This window comes from Neolamprologus brichardi, chromosome 23 (genome assembly GCF_056152115.1).
Source record: "Neolamprologus brichardi isolate AB-2024 chromosome 23, ASM5615211v1, whole genome shotgun sequence".
Taxonomy (NCBI): Eukaryota; Metazoa; Chordata; class Actinopteri; order Cichliformes; family Cichlidae; genus Neolamprologus; species Neolamprologus brichardi.
The window spans coordinates 31,050,947-31,065,363 of NC_142125.1; the positions used below are offsets into that span (position 1 = coordinate 31,050,947).

General features: G+C 39.0%; 1 protein-coding gene across 1 annotated transcript in view; it reads left to right on the plus strand.

The window, feature by feature from the left end:
- LOC102793307 (beta-1,3-galactosyltransferase 1-like) overlaps nucleotides 1-14,417 on the plus strand; it is a 166,037-nt gene that overhangs the window by 60,577 nt on the left and 91,043 nt on the right. The window contains exon 2 of the mRNA XM_006804089.3: nucleotides 12,077-12,132. The gene's annotated coding sequence lies outside the window, so the exon portion shown is untranslated. The remainder of the gene's footprint in view (nucleotides 1-12,076; nucleotides 12,133-14,417) is intronic.

A 14,417-nucleotide genomic window follows, 5' to 3' on the forward strand; every position in this document is an offset into this window, starting at 1 on the left:
AACTTGTGGTTCCTGCTGAAAGGCAACTAATGTAGCGTTGTAACAGGGAAGCTGGCATACTTCCATTTTCCATGTTCAAGAATGCCTTGGAGAGTGCCTCACTCATTAAACATGGTCATTATGAACTGAGAGGTTACAAAGGCGATCTGGGGCGAAATGACCCATTTCTTTCTCCTGAAGGCAGAGGGAGGAGGAGGAAGAGAGTCAGGCTGACAAATGTGAAATTGTCTTGATTTCCTATGCATCAACAGTTTTGAAAAATAGGCAGACTAAATAGGGCCACCTCTAACATCCACTGGTAAAACCATCTATAAGATGTGAGCACAAAGTGTTTTATGAATACTGTAGATGGATGTTGAGCATGTCTTCATCTGTGTTCTCTGTTGTGTAACTCTGTTCCATAACTTCACATTTTTCATTTATTTTGCTCGGACCGTTTCTCAAACTTTGTTTTGAAAGTTTGCTTTTGACTGTCATTAGCTGACATCTGATGGCTGTTGAGGGTTTCTAGAGAGACCTAAATCTTTGTGTTCAAGGACTTAATTGACGGGATCTCAGATTCTAATGGGACTCTTAATTACAGCTTTGATAATGCCATGAGCTTTAAAAAGGTCAACCAATTAAGCATACAGTTATATTAAAAATACTGGGATTAAAACAAGTATACTGTGTGTTGTCTGCTCGAAGAGCATAATTAGAGTAATTAAGATCTAGGCCATTTCCAATTAGATCCATGTCATTTCCATTAAAACTGAAAGTCACAAGCATTTCTAATCATTCATCGTATGAAGCTCTTAAAGCAACAGCCACAGTCATAATGAAGGTGGATTCTAACAGACACTTGTTATCAAATTCATCAGGAACTCTGTCACCAGTTTGATTGCCTGAATGAACTTGTCATGGTGCTGCGTCTGCGACCTAGTGTGTTGTGTTTTTGGTTTAAGTTTTTTTCTATGAGTTGTGGTTTTTTGTTTGTGTTATATTTATAGTTCCTGGGTTTGGGGTTTCTGTTCTGTTTCTGTGCCTCTTCTGTGTTCTTGGGAAAAGTCATTGTGTTTAGCTTATGTGTCTTGAGTTCATCCTGAGTGTTTCCTGTTTTACTTTGATAGTCTTGGTCCTTTGTCAGTATAATCTGCTTTACTTCCTGTGTCTCGTTATGTCAGAGTTTTCCCAGACTTGTCTCCCTCCTGTTGTGCGTTTCCCCCTCATTACCTGGTATGTATTTATAGTGCGTGTTGTCCCTTATTCTTCGTCAGTCTGCCTACTTGTCTAGTTTCTAGTTTTAGGTCCGTGCTTAGTTTTTCCCGGTATAGGTTTTGGTTAGTTTTCCCTGTTCTTCTAAAAATAAAGGCTCGCCTTCTGTTATTATCCATTCTGGTCTCCGTTTGCCTGCATTTGGGTCCACTCCTCACTCTCTCCACACGATTTGTCTTTGCGAAACCTGACAGAACTCTTATCAGGTCCAGTCACAACTGTGTCCTGACGTGTGGTATTTATCTGAGAGATATTTCAATTTTTCAGTATTCACTGTGGCAAAGGTTTTGATTATGTGTTAAAGCATAACTGCAGAAACAACATTACAGTAATCATTGATCTGTTGTGTAATACATCATAACATATTTTTAAATATAATACTCAAACACTGAGAATAGGTTAAATAATCTTTTAAGATTGTGTATTAATTTTGTAGTCTTGTGGTGTCATATACTCCGATGCGTTCATCGGAGTGTGAATGCGTGTGAATGCGGCATGTTGTATAGAGCACTTTGAGTACTCCGGGAGAGTAGGAAAGCACTATATAAGAATCAGTCTATTTACCATTTACCATATGACACTACAAGACTACAAAATTAATACATATATATTATACACAGCAAACAGTTGCATAATTATGGATGTTAATACCTTAATGACACTGTTGTATGGTGGCCTTGAGGGGTAAAATGAGTGCAACTTAAGTAAATACCAGAAATTAGAAAAATCCTGCAAAAGCAAAAGCTGAATAACACAAAGGAAGCAGAAAAAAATGCTGCGAAAACTAAAAATGAATCACAAAAGAGAGACAGTTACCTAACGGAACAGCTGTTGAAGTGATAAGCACACACCTAACTTTGCACCTTTTTCTCTCTCACAACACTGACGAACCCTCTTCTTTTACTGTAAGCTTGTTGCCGTGGAATCCTTCTGCAGCTGGTCCGTCATATTAATGTGTCCCCAGAAACACCTTTGTTATCTTCTGTGAGATTTTAGTTTTTCTACTTCTCTTGTGTTTTGTTTATTTTTTTTTCTTTTGTGTCTGGTTGTCATGACACCTATTTTAAAGTCTTTTATGCCTATAGTTTCGGTTGTTTGGCCGGGACTAAGATTACTTGCAGCGATTCAGTCCACATGCCGTCTAGTCACTCTCAGAAGTCTGATATGATCATAGGTAAGAAAAGAGACATTTATGTAAAGCTGACAGTAGGGCTGGGCAATATCATACCGTTCACGGTAATACCAGTGTAATTTTGGGCAGCGATAGGAAAATGAAATATTGCGATAGAATATAGTTAAAACGCGCATGCGCAGTGCATATGTTTACATACGCACATGGTGGCGAAGCAGAATGAGAAGAGCGAAAGAGGATCGTTGAATGAAACGGATGAACCAGAATTGGTTTGTAAAAATGCTGCAACTTCAGTGGTGTGAAACTGGTTTAGCTTTCGTCCGTCAGATACACAACAAAGCACTATTTTTGGTAGAGCATGCTAGCGGGCCGTCGTTATTACTGTGTTTTTTGGAAAATACGGCACACTTAAAATCAATCCTTTGATTTTTCTGAAAATCGACAGAGCCCCTTATAATCCCGTGTGCCTTATGTATGAATTCTGGTTGTGTTTACTGACCTCGAAACGATTTCTGTGGTACACGGTGCAGTTTTAGTACGACTTGACTAAGCTACGAACCCGCACCGCTTGATGGATTGTCGGAGCATTACGGCTATCGTAGGCTGGAGCCTCGCGGAGTGATACGTACTGCGCTTCAACATAATATTACCGTATTGTGTGTGTATAACCTCTTTTTAAGTTTTGTGGATATTATACATGGTTATGCTGAGGATATGTCGGCCAGTTTCCACTGGAAATGCCTTTTGGTTAAACTGTCAGCGAGGAATTTACACTGTTACATTTTTATATAACTTTAATGCACATTAAAAAACAGCTGCTTGTTTAAGTGAAAATACATTGATGGGGTTTTTTTGCATCGTCAGTTATATCGTTATCGCAAATTTTCAAATGTATATCGTGATAAATATTTTTGGTCATATCGCCCTGCTCTAGCTGACAGGTGCTTATGTGAAGGATAGAGCTTTAGTTTGACACAAAACTATATATGATCTGGATATGTGTCAGACTTTCAATTTCAGAATAAATTCATTGAGCAGAGGACTAAAGTGTACCTTGAATTTCCTGTCTCTTGGCACAGGTAACAGTAGTAACCAGTAAGGGTTGAGCAGAAGCTCTGTGACAAAAAATATCAAATATAAGTCCTTCCATTAAACTCCATTTGTGCTTGAACAACTGTGTTTTTATAGATTTAACTAAGAAATGGCGCCAAATGATGCTGCTAGTAACAACGTGAATGAAGATACAATTTCAAGCTGGTTCTTTGCTAAGTTGTCTCTTATGTGTAGACATGATATTGGTTCATCCCTTGAGTTAAGGGTTTTTTTCATGATAACTGACCAGATTGTGATGTCATTCAATGGACCGTTTGCATAATTTTACTCTGTGTTTTTTTTAGGATCTTAATGCTTTCAACTTGTCAGACCATACACAGGCACTCTGTATTATAAGCACCTGTTTCATGGCTAGCAGCACCAATTATTAATTAGGATTGTCAATAGGATGAGAAGACAAATGATAGTGATTACAGATGTGTCTACTGGCCATTAGATCATTAGCAGAGAGAAACTGATTCCCTAATGAAAACATTACTCTTTTTACTCTTTTTCTGTATTTTGTGGGATTCATCTCTCTGAAGCCATTTCACTCTTTTTGTTACTTAATTTCCTTTTGAAGGGCAGCAGTTTATAGCTGTGAATCATGTCTGCTGTAATCACCATGTCTCCATTAAGACAAACTGAAATTTGATTGGCAGCTCATTCTGAAAGGTCAGAGAAACCCTGAAGTACTGGCAGATTTGTGGATTCAGCTAAAGCTTTTATCTCAAGAAAAGTCGACCATAATGAGTTTGACTTTGGCAACCTCAACTTATGATATCCAGATATAATTTATGTTTAAAATATATATTACATGTCTTCCAGGGCGGGGATGAGAGATGGAAAGACCAACTGAAACACGCTTACAGGAATAATCTGAGCTTAGATCATTGGAAAACAATCAAAAGCAGTGACCCAGGGCTTATTAAAGCTAACAGGAAATGTGGTGCTGAATACAGCAGGTTTTAATTGGCATTAATTCCTCTGTTGTTTCTTTCTTCCTTGGTTGCTGAGTTTTTAAACAGTTGGGCATTCGTGTCCAACAGTGCTAGGCACTGCTTTTCATATATGTCCTTGTCACTTTTGAGGTTAATTACTGTTGACTTCACCATAGTGCATATTTTCACATGCATATTTGCTTGACATATTTTACCCTAAAAATGTGTAAAGAGCTAATTCTAAATGACAGAGAAAGTTAAAGAATACATGAATTGCAGCACAAGTGGAAACAGTCTAGTAGTCTGGCATGATCAGTATAGTACTTTACTTAGAAACCACAGCCTATGAAAAACAGATGTAGTCACTATTTTGACCACAGCCATTTCTTTTTTTATTAATTGATTTACGAGTTAGAAGTGACTACATTTGGATAACAGTTTTAGTGAATGACAGCAGGCATGGTTGTCAAGCTGCACAATCCCCTGAATAGGGAACGTAACACGCTTTTTAATGCTATTTGGCTGGGCATTTAGCTGACTTTGATGCCCTTTCATGGGTTTTGGAGCCAGCCTCAAGTTAGGTTTAAGTTAGTGTAACTTTGTCTTCCCATTGTCTTCATTTTTCCGCCCAAGTTGCAACTTGGTCAAAACTTAAATATTGGTTCTATGTTAGTGAATGTTTCTCTTAAATCTCTTAAAGACCCTTGAGTATCATCTATCCCGATAGCTAACTTTTGGTTCCTAGAATTTCTAAAAGTAGAATGTGAGGTCATGTCCTAGTTTGGAGACAGACACTGACGCTCCACTTTTAAGATTAGGATTGAAGTTTTCCTCTTTGACAAAGGTTGTAGTTAGAGGTGAATTGGGTGACCCAGAACTATTTCTTATGCTTCAGTGGGAAATTTTTTTGACGTCACCAGAAAACTCCTTTTAACCCACCCATGTAACATGACCTGCACCACTGGAGGGGTCTCTGCTTACGTCGTAGGTTACAACATAGATTTTCAACACAAGTATAAATCAAACTTTTGTTGTCCTGCTATAGGCTGAGGCTCCCCATGATGCACTGCATATTTTTTCTTCACTCTCCTTATACATTTATTTAACACTACTGCCTCAGACAACAGTCGGCTTGGAACTAACAATATACCAAAGCTTTTTTCTTTAAATACAACTGTTGCTTGTGGACATTTCAACTCATCCTTCCTCTATCCTTGGAAGTAAGTGAAGTTATGCCAGGAACCCTCAACTAGACTGTCACTGACTCCAGCTGGTGGTTCTTGTTCTGCTTTGCAGTCTCTGTTAACTTAGCATAGCAACAGTTCTAGTTAGAGTGGTTCTTAACTTACAGCAGCTCTTCAGAGCTGAACAAGCACTATGGCCAGCTGTATTCCATGATGATGAAGTAAAGTCCACAGTGGACTCTACAGAGTGGAGAAAAGGTATGATTGGTCAGCTGGTTAATAGGGAAGCAGAAGATGGCGTTTTATTGGCCACAGAAACAATCATGATTACACAACAATAAATCTAACACGAAAATCCTATTTCAGAGGACATTTTCATTGGGCCCTTATTCTGACAATTTCTTTGCTGAGCTTTCAACACAAACAACACGCAGAGTATATTCAGGTAGGGTCAGGGCATTCTCATCAGTCACATGACCTTAGAAATAATTCCTACAACAGAAAACCACAGCTGAGTTGTTCTCCCAAAGGGGGAGGGAGATACAAACTGAAATGGTTGTTGGCAGCACAAACTAAAGGTGCATTTGCTTTCCCTTTATTATTCCTCGTTGTTGAATAATTAAGACCCACTGTTATTTCTCAGCCACCCACTGTAATGATAGCAATAATTCATATTATGCTGATTAGCACAGTGACGGGGGGTGGTAATGCATTCCAAATGGCCCGTTTTTTTTTCTTCCCAGGCATCAGAAAAATTATGTTAATGGAAAGCAGAAGAATGATTTCACAATGAGGCAAATGTATTAGAAAGAAGTGTGAAATAGCTTCCATAGTAAGGCACAGCTCCACCAGTAGAGCATGTATAAAAGGCGATAATAAGTGCATTATTATTATTGAAAGGTACAAGGTGACTGCTAATCAGCTGACCCACTGGAACTACTGCAAGCATGTTACGTGCGTGTTTGTTCACACTGTGAGAGACGGTTTTTGGTGCATAAGCAGCTTGTTAATGGAGGTATGCGATTACTTCAGAGCTGAACTGACAGCTCGGTGTATCTAAGCTCCTATCGGGTGACTGACTCAACGCGACGGCTGAGACAACCCACTCAGGTGTGAGGGCAGGAAGTTCTTCCCAATTACTTCTACTGCTTCCTGCCTGTTAGCAGTGGTAGTGACAGGCCTCCATCCTGACTTTGACGTGGCGCTTCCTCTCTCCTATAACCTCGACAGCAGCGTGACAGTAACTCCGTCGTACTCTCTAGTGCAGGGGTCGGCAACCCTGGGCACGCGTGCCACAGGCACTGAAGGGTTAACTGATGGCACAACCGTAGCTGGACTGGCCATCGGCCGATGGTGATTTTTCGTTTTTATGGGCCGATGTTTTTTTTTTGTTTGTTTGGTTTCTTTTGTAACGGTATAAACAATGAAAGGTGGTGGATTAGTCAGATAACTCAGTTGTTTGGTGGTGGCTATGCCGGAGCTTCCACAGAGGCCAGCAGGTGGATGAGGGAAAGGGGAGGCAGGAGGAGGAGAGATCCGAGGCGGCCGCGTGTCAGGTGACCTGAACTTCAGGTAAGAAGTTATGACCTGCAGTCTATCTGGGTCAGATATAAACCAAGTTTAGGTGGAGTTTATTTTCATTGTGCTGACTTTTTACAGTCAATAACAAATCAATAACAGTTACAATAACTCGTACTGTGTACTAGCTTGCATGACGGAGTTTCTATACAGCTGGGTGGGTGCTATGATGTTACTGATAGTGAACTTTATTCATAAGGTTAGTTAGTAGAGTTGCCAACCGTCCCGTAGAAAGCCTAATCGTCCCGTATTCAGAGAAAATATTACGCGTTTCGAATTAAGCCGAAAAGGAACACAGTTTGTCCCGTACTTCAGCTAGAATGGAAAAAGATACAAAGCTGGAGTTATTCTGCGTCTTTACGCTGTCAGCTGTTTCTTCTTGTCTCATTCTCATCCCCTTCCTTTCCTGTTGCTACTTCAGTCGTGAAACTGATCAATGATTGGCTGATCGGCTTTTCTCTCATTTGTTTATCGCCCATTTTGCACCAGAAAGAGGAAACCAGCGGATGTTGCGCTAAACAACAGCAGCACGTTTAAGTTTGATCAGCTGTTGTTAGAATTTATTTAATATTACTTTCTAGTATCAGCTGATGTTTGCTGGAGCCACAGCTGTAAAGCTGCTGGTCATGATGTGGGTTTGGATATGTGGTGAGAGGGAAACATGAAGATGAAACCAGGAGACGTCCTTACTGAATCATCAGAGCTGAACAGGTGATGGACAAACAGGTTTACCTTTTAGGTGACATGAAATCAAAATCAAATCAAATCACTTTTATTGTCGCATCACATGTGCAGGTACACTGGTACATGCAAGTAAATTCTTGTGTGCAAGCTCCACGAGCAACAGAGGTGTGCAAAAATACAATAACATAAGAACAAGCAAAATATAAGAATGAGTAAATCTGAGAATTATATGAATAATATATGTACAATATAAGAGTGTATGTGCATTACTGAATGTGTATACCAAATATATATATATCTATGTGTGTGTGTGTGTGTGTATCTATCTATCTATCTATCTATCTATACTTTTTAAAAATTAAATGGAATAAACAATAAAAAAAATATACAGAGGTTGGCAGTTGGAAATGTGCAAAACAAGTGGCATTTATATACAGTATGGAGTGCATAGTGTAGAAGTTGTGGTAAGTGAAGGTGAGGTGTCTATGAAGTGTTCAGCAGTCTGATGGCCTGATGGAAAATGAATGTATGTAATGAATACAATATCAGGGCAAATAACAAAATCCATGTATGTACTATTCTCTTAAAGGTAAATACTGTTGTTAGAGATTTATTATTTTCATTTTGGAGTTACTAGCTGTGTAGTTCTATAGTGAAAGATTGAATTATCTCAGAGACCACCAGAGAGCTGAAATCATGAGCTGATAATTAACAAAAACTGAACCTGAAGGGATTTTAATTTGATTTGAAGTTTGATTTTGGCATGCTGTTTTAATAACAACCAGGGGCGATTTTAGCCCATTTTTGGGGGTGCTTCAGCACCCCCAAAATGAATCAAAGCACCCCCAAAGATTTCTTTCTTTTTTTGACAATATTTGCTGTTTGTGTGACACACTACTAAAAATATAAAAAGCATACAGTACTGTACTTGTTTGAGACGTAACATTTTAACAACAAAAGTATAGATAACCCCCCTCCCAAAATGGTTTGTTCCAGCTCGCCTCTCCCCTGCTCTGGCTCTAGCGCTCTTGCTGCCAGAGCGATGGTGGCTGAGACACAGCGGAGCGGAGGTGTGAGTGCCTGGCTTAAAACAGGACATATTAGTTGCATTTAACCTTCAGTTACTCTTTATATAGTTAGGTAGGAGTCAGACCATGTTTCTTTTTAGCTGAAAAACATTACACCAGGTAACCTGCAGTGTTGAAAGCGTGTTTTCCGACAATGTTTGCTACCCTACAATCCGTCCTGCTCTGTAGTAAATTCAGCGACATTTCACCGTCCTGTTGCTCCCATTGAAATGTATATAGCCTATTTAAAAATCTAAAACTTTAAATTTTCCGTAGCCTACTGTTGTTACCACTGTCCTGTTTTAAATGGATACTAACTAGCTAACTGACTGAATGCCCATTAACTTTATAACTCCTGTTGTGTGTGTGTGTGTGTGCGTGCGTGTGTGCATACAGAGAGGAAGCCAGGTTCATAATGGATATGAGGAAGTTTTTTCAAAAAAAAGGAGCCACATTCAGGTGAAAGTGTAAAATCAAATGATCCGTCAATCAAGAATAATGTTGGATCAGTGTTTCAATGTTTATATCTTTTATTAGATGTTCATGTGGTTTGGTTATTTGCCTTTTGGTTGAAAGTACACTGAGAGAGGACTTTTTTATTAGTGGTCTTAATAGTATTTTTTCATATTAATTTAATTTTCATCTAATTTAATACAATCTATTTGTGTATGATTGTCAGTCCAAAGAGGGAGAGAGGAAAGAGGGGAATGTGAGGAGAAAGTACAAGGTCAGGAAGAACCAGGTAAGAAAACAGACAGGAAACAGTGACAGGCACAACAGAAACTCACACAATCTGGAAGTTGTGTCCTCCCTATATTAAAGCTGTTATACAGAATCTGCAAAACAAACTGGGTTGAAACATTTTTGACCCTCTTTAACAACATTCCAACATAACATTATAATTGATTGGGGAGATTAAAATTAATGATATATTTTTATGTGGTTCAGCCACAACTCTACTAAAACCTCAGCCAGTAATAGGTAGGCCAGCTTTTGGACCGTCCAGTTGTCTGTATGACTGCCGCAGTACGTACATCACATTTGCACACTATCAGAAAGTGTCAAACAGCCCTGGTGGAGTGAGGAGCTGTAAAGAGAAGCAGATGCTCTGTTTATATTCTAAAAATGTTTTAAGCTTGTTTCAAAGATTCTGTACAGCAGCTTTAAATGTTTTCCAAAAGTACACATACACTTCTCAGTGTTTCTCAAACTTTTTACAGTGTGGACCTGATAAAATGTCAAGCTCTCCTAAGTACCACTATGAAAGCATGAAACTCATAAATCTTACAACAGAAAATTAGTATTATTAAATTAGTAAAATTAGTATCTGCATACATTGTACACATTGTATACATTCTACCACAGGCAAAGTTGCCTCCATTTTTATAGTTTTTATTAATATTATGTAATAATTTATTTGTAATAATTTATTCTGTTTCGGGAGTGTTTTTATGTATCTGTATTATATTATACATACACATTAAATGTGAATCTCTGTCCAAAAAATGCACTCAGTTTACTTCTTACTCACTATGAGTATCATTCATTATTCTCGCCCAGTAATTAAGGTTAGGATTTTTTCTATTCCAATCCATTCTTCTTTGGCAGCATTTAAATAACCTTTATCAGATTTGATGGTTTTGTTACAGACTTTTCAAAAAAGTGTTTTGCTTTTCTTTCACAAATGTGGGATTAAATTGTGTTAAAATGTACAAAACAGTGATGTCATGTTTTGTGACGAGGACCCAGGCACAGAGAGACTTGATGAATTTGAGAATCTTATGATTTAATAAAGAAATTTGCAGACTTGCACAGAGATGGTAAAATTATGATGACTGATAATGGAGATGAAGACAACAGACGATGAGGACAGGGAGGAACAGGGGTTTAAATCCACCAAGGAGACAGTCAGAGAGAACTCGGGACAACATTTAAGGATGCAGGGACTGACAGAGACAGGTTTATCTTGCCTGGCTGGGCAGCTCTCTGGGTGCTCAGCACCCCCAAAGCTCTGATTCTAGAATCGCCCCTGATAACAACAAATAAATAAATTTGAGGACATCACCTTATGTTCCTGGGCTGCTTCATGGGGAAATGTTGACAATTCTATGGATGTAAATATTGACACGATAAAAGATGGACATAGAAACTGTGATGTCATCCATTAGCTTGTTAAGTCCCAAAAGCACATGCTGTGTTTTGCTGGAAATCCCACAATGTTTTTGGTAGAATATTGCCATCAACGCATTGTACAGCTGTCAGTCCTGCACTGAGTCATGAGTATACAACCTACATGGTTTATTTTCACCATGTAGTACCTGCCTACTAAAATGGGAGTGATGAATGTGGTGAAGGAGTGATTTCAGACACAAACTTAGTTGACTTTTTACCACAACAGGAGGACATCTAAGCAGGTCATACTGATGTCCTGTGACTGAAATATTTCCTTTTTACATAATTTTCAAATAAGGGTTGTATTACTTGGTGTTGCACACCGGGTAAAAGAAAACGTGAAAGTGTTGCGAAATTTGCCATGTGCAGGCTCAGCATCTGCCACTGAGGCTTATTAATCAATTGAAAACCTTAATTTGATATGAGAGAATTTCATTTGACCTTTTCTGGGCGTGAGTGGGTCTTGAATGATAAGTTCTCATGAAAGAGCATATGCCGATAAATCCCTCCACCTTCTCCTCCTGTTTGTTGCCACAGTTAGGGGAGATAGTGGCGGTGGCTGCAGCATACTGATCAGGCATTGGCTGATTACACTTAAAACTCACGTCAAGATCTATTTGAGTTCAGCTGAGACTTTATGCAGTTTACATGAAGGAAAGCGTTTGTGTGTGCACAGTTTAGAGAAGTGCAAGCTGATTCTTTGTTTTATTTTCTGACAGAATGGGTTCAGCTTTTAAGTAAATTAAAATTCATTTATTCAAGTTAAAGAGGTTCTTTTTAGAGATTCCCGGTGATGTTTCAGCCTCAATAAAACACATTATTTAAAATGTTAAGACTTAAGTCTGAAAGCCACTCATACTCCATGCGATCTAATCTGCCATTGTCCTCTCCTGTATACTTTATTTCTTCAAGTCTCATTACATCGTCTGACCTGCCTCTTTCTCTCTCTTTTTTGTGTTTTCATTTTTACAGGGATGTTATGAAGAGACGGGGCCCAAATTACATTGGATGAGAGCCAGCTGTGGCAGGTACGGTGTGCTACACTGACCTCAGCTTCCTGTCCGTTTGTCAAATTGCTGCTCACTCATGGGTGTAGCCTGTTTCTGGTTTTAAGAGGGTTTTTATAATAGGCAGACACTGTGGTGGTGTATTTCAGAGCTTTTTGCTGGAAGAAAGCCAAAGGGAGTTGAGAATTGAAGTCTTGAATAAAACCTATTGTTGCTTCTGAGGTTCACCGGGCCAATCTTGCTGTTTGATGAAGCAGAGGCTTTATCACCCCTGCATGCATTTAAGTCTCCTGTGCTCTCTTTGTCTTCAAAGAGAATGACTAAATTAATAATTGAAGAGAAAACACGGTGTGTGGTGCCTCCCAGTATATCAATTTTTTTCTCAAGACAATCTTGTCTCCCTGTACTGTGGGGCCAGAAATATTAACGCACTGCATATTATAGTGATGCATATATGGATAAAAGTACAAAATGTCAAAATGTTACAAAACAAGTAAAAATGTATTTTGTTACTATTTGTAGGTAGAAGTTTACATTACTTTCTACTCATCAAGTGCATGAATTACACAGTGATTTTGGGCTTTTTCTTTGATTTCTTTGAACGGTTCTTTTTCAATGGTCGAATAGCATACATCTTTAATGAATTAAAAAAAATAATTTGGTGCACAAGTTTGAATTTATTTAGGATTTTCTCTAATACATGCAGGGTAAAAAGACTTCACGCAGCTCAGATATATGCTACACCCTTCTACAATGTCCTTTAACTTGACAAGGCCAAGGCTTCTTAACTTCTCATAAGTGATTATAACTGACTACATCTGGTAGCTTCTCTCTGTCAAATAAAAAAAACCAAACATTTGTTTGACAACACTTATTGGATTGACAAATACTCAGTACAATGTGAAATCCCAAGCAACTCAGCGAAGGTCTGAAAAGGAGACCTTCCCTACTTGCGAAGGTCTCTTGGAACCATTTCTAAAAAAACCTGCAGATAATCAGTTCAAACAACTGCATGTAGGGACAAATTTTTGGATGTGATGTGTAACCACTTTGCGAAGGTCTGGAAGAAGAGCCAAATTGTCTTCCTCAGATGAGAGGAAATTGGTGTGGATCTTCAGGAATAGAACAAGAACCACCATTGAAAGTGAGGCTTTTAAATCTAAAACTACTGTACCACTGTCAAACGAGGTGGTAGTAACATCATGCATTGGGGCTGTTTTGCTACCTGTGGTACTGATACATTGCACAAAGTGGATGAACACTGAAGACGGAAGACTACCACCAAATCAACACCCTGGTTAAGAAAGCCTGTCAGCGTCTCTTCTTCCTCAGAAGACTTAGAGACTTCCATCTGCCACTGAAGGTGCTCAAGAACTTCTACTGCTGCACCATCAAGAGCGTCCTGACGGCAAACATCTGCACCTGGTTTGGGAACAGCACCAAGCAGGACAGACGAGATCTGCAAAGAGTGGTGCGCTCAGCCGAACGCATCATTCAATCAGAGCTCCCTGACCTGCTGTCCATCTACACCAAGCGGTGCAAGTCCAAAGCTAGGAAGATTATGATGGACCCCTCCCATCCCAACAATGGACTCTTCTCACTGTTGAGGCCTGGGAAGCGCTTCCGCTCTCTTAAGGCCAAAACAGAGAGAATGAGGAGGAGCTTCTTCCCCCAGGCTATTCGGGCCCTGAACCAGGTGTAGGACTGTACTCTCCCACACACATCACATCACCACATGCACCACCACACGTTTCCTATAATCCTATAATTCCTATAATTTATAATCTTTATAATCTTTATAATCTCTTTCTGCTATTTGCACATTTTTTACTGTAAATTCCCAAGTTAATTTGTAAATTTTGTAGTAACCTGTAAATTGTAAATACTGTAAAACTTTTTTTTCTGTCATTTAATGGTCGGGCATTGTACAGCTACAAGCATTTCACCCCCATGTCATACTGTGTTTTGGTGTGTGTGTGTGACAAATAAAATTTGAATTTGAAATTCTTCAACTGCACCTCAAATCAAAAGCTAGACAGTTGCATGAACCAACAGGGCAGTGATTCTAAAGCACACAACAAAACTAGTTTTGGAATGGATAAAACATGCCAACATTAAGCTTCTGGAGTGACCTTCCCAAATCCCCAAACTCAACCTTGTTGAAAATTTGTGGACTATGCTTAAAAACCAGGTCTATGCCAAAGAAATCAGCCAACTCAAACCTTCTTCTTTTTTCAGTTTCTCACTTTGGGGATTGTCATAGTGTTTCTCATTTTCATTTACCAACCCTTCACTTTGAATACTTT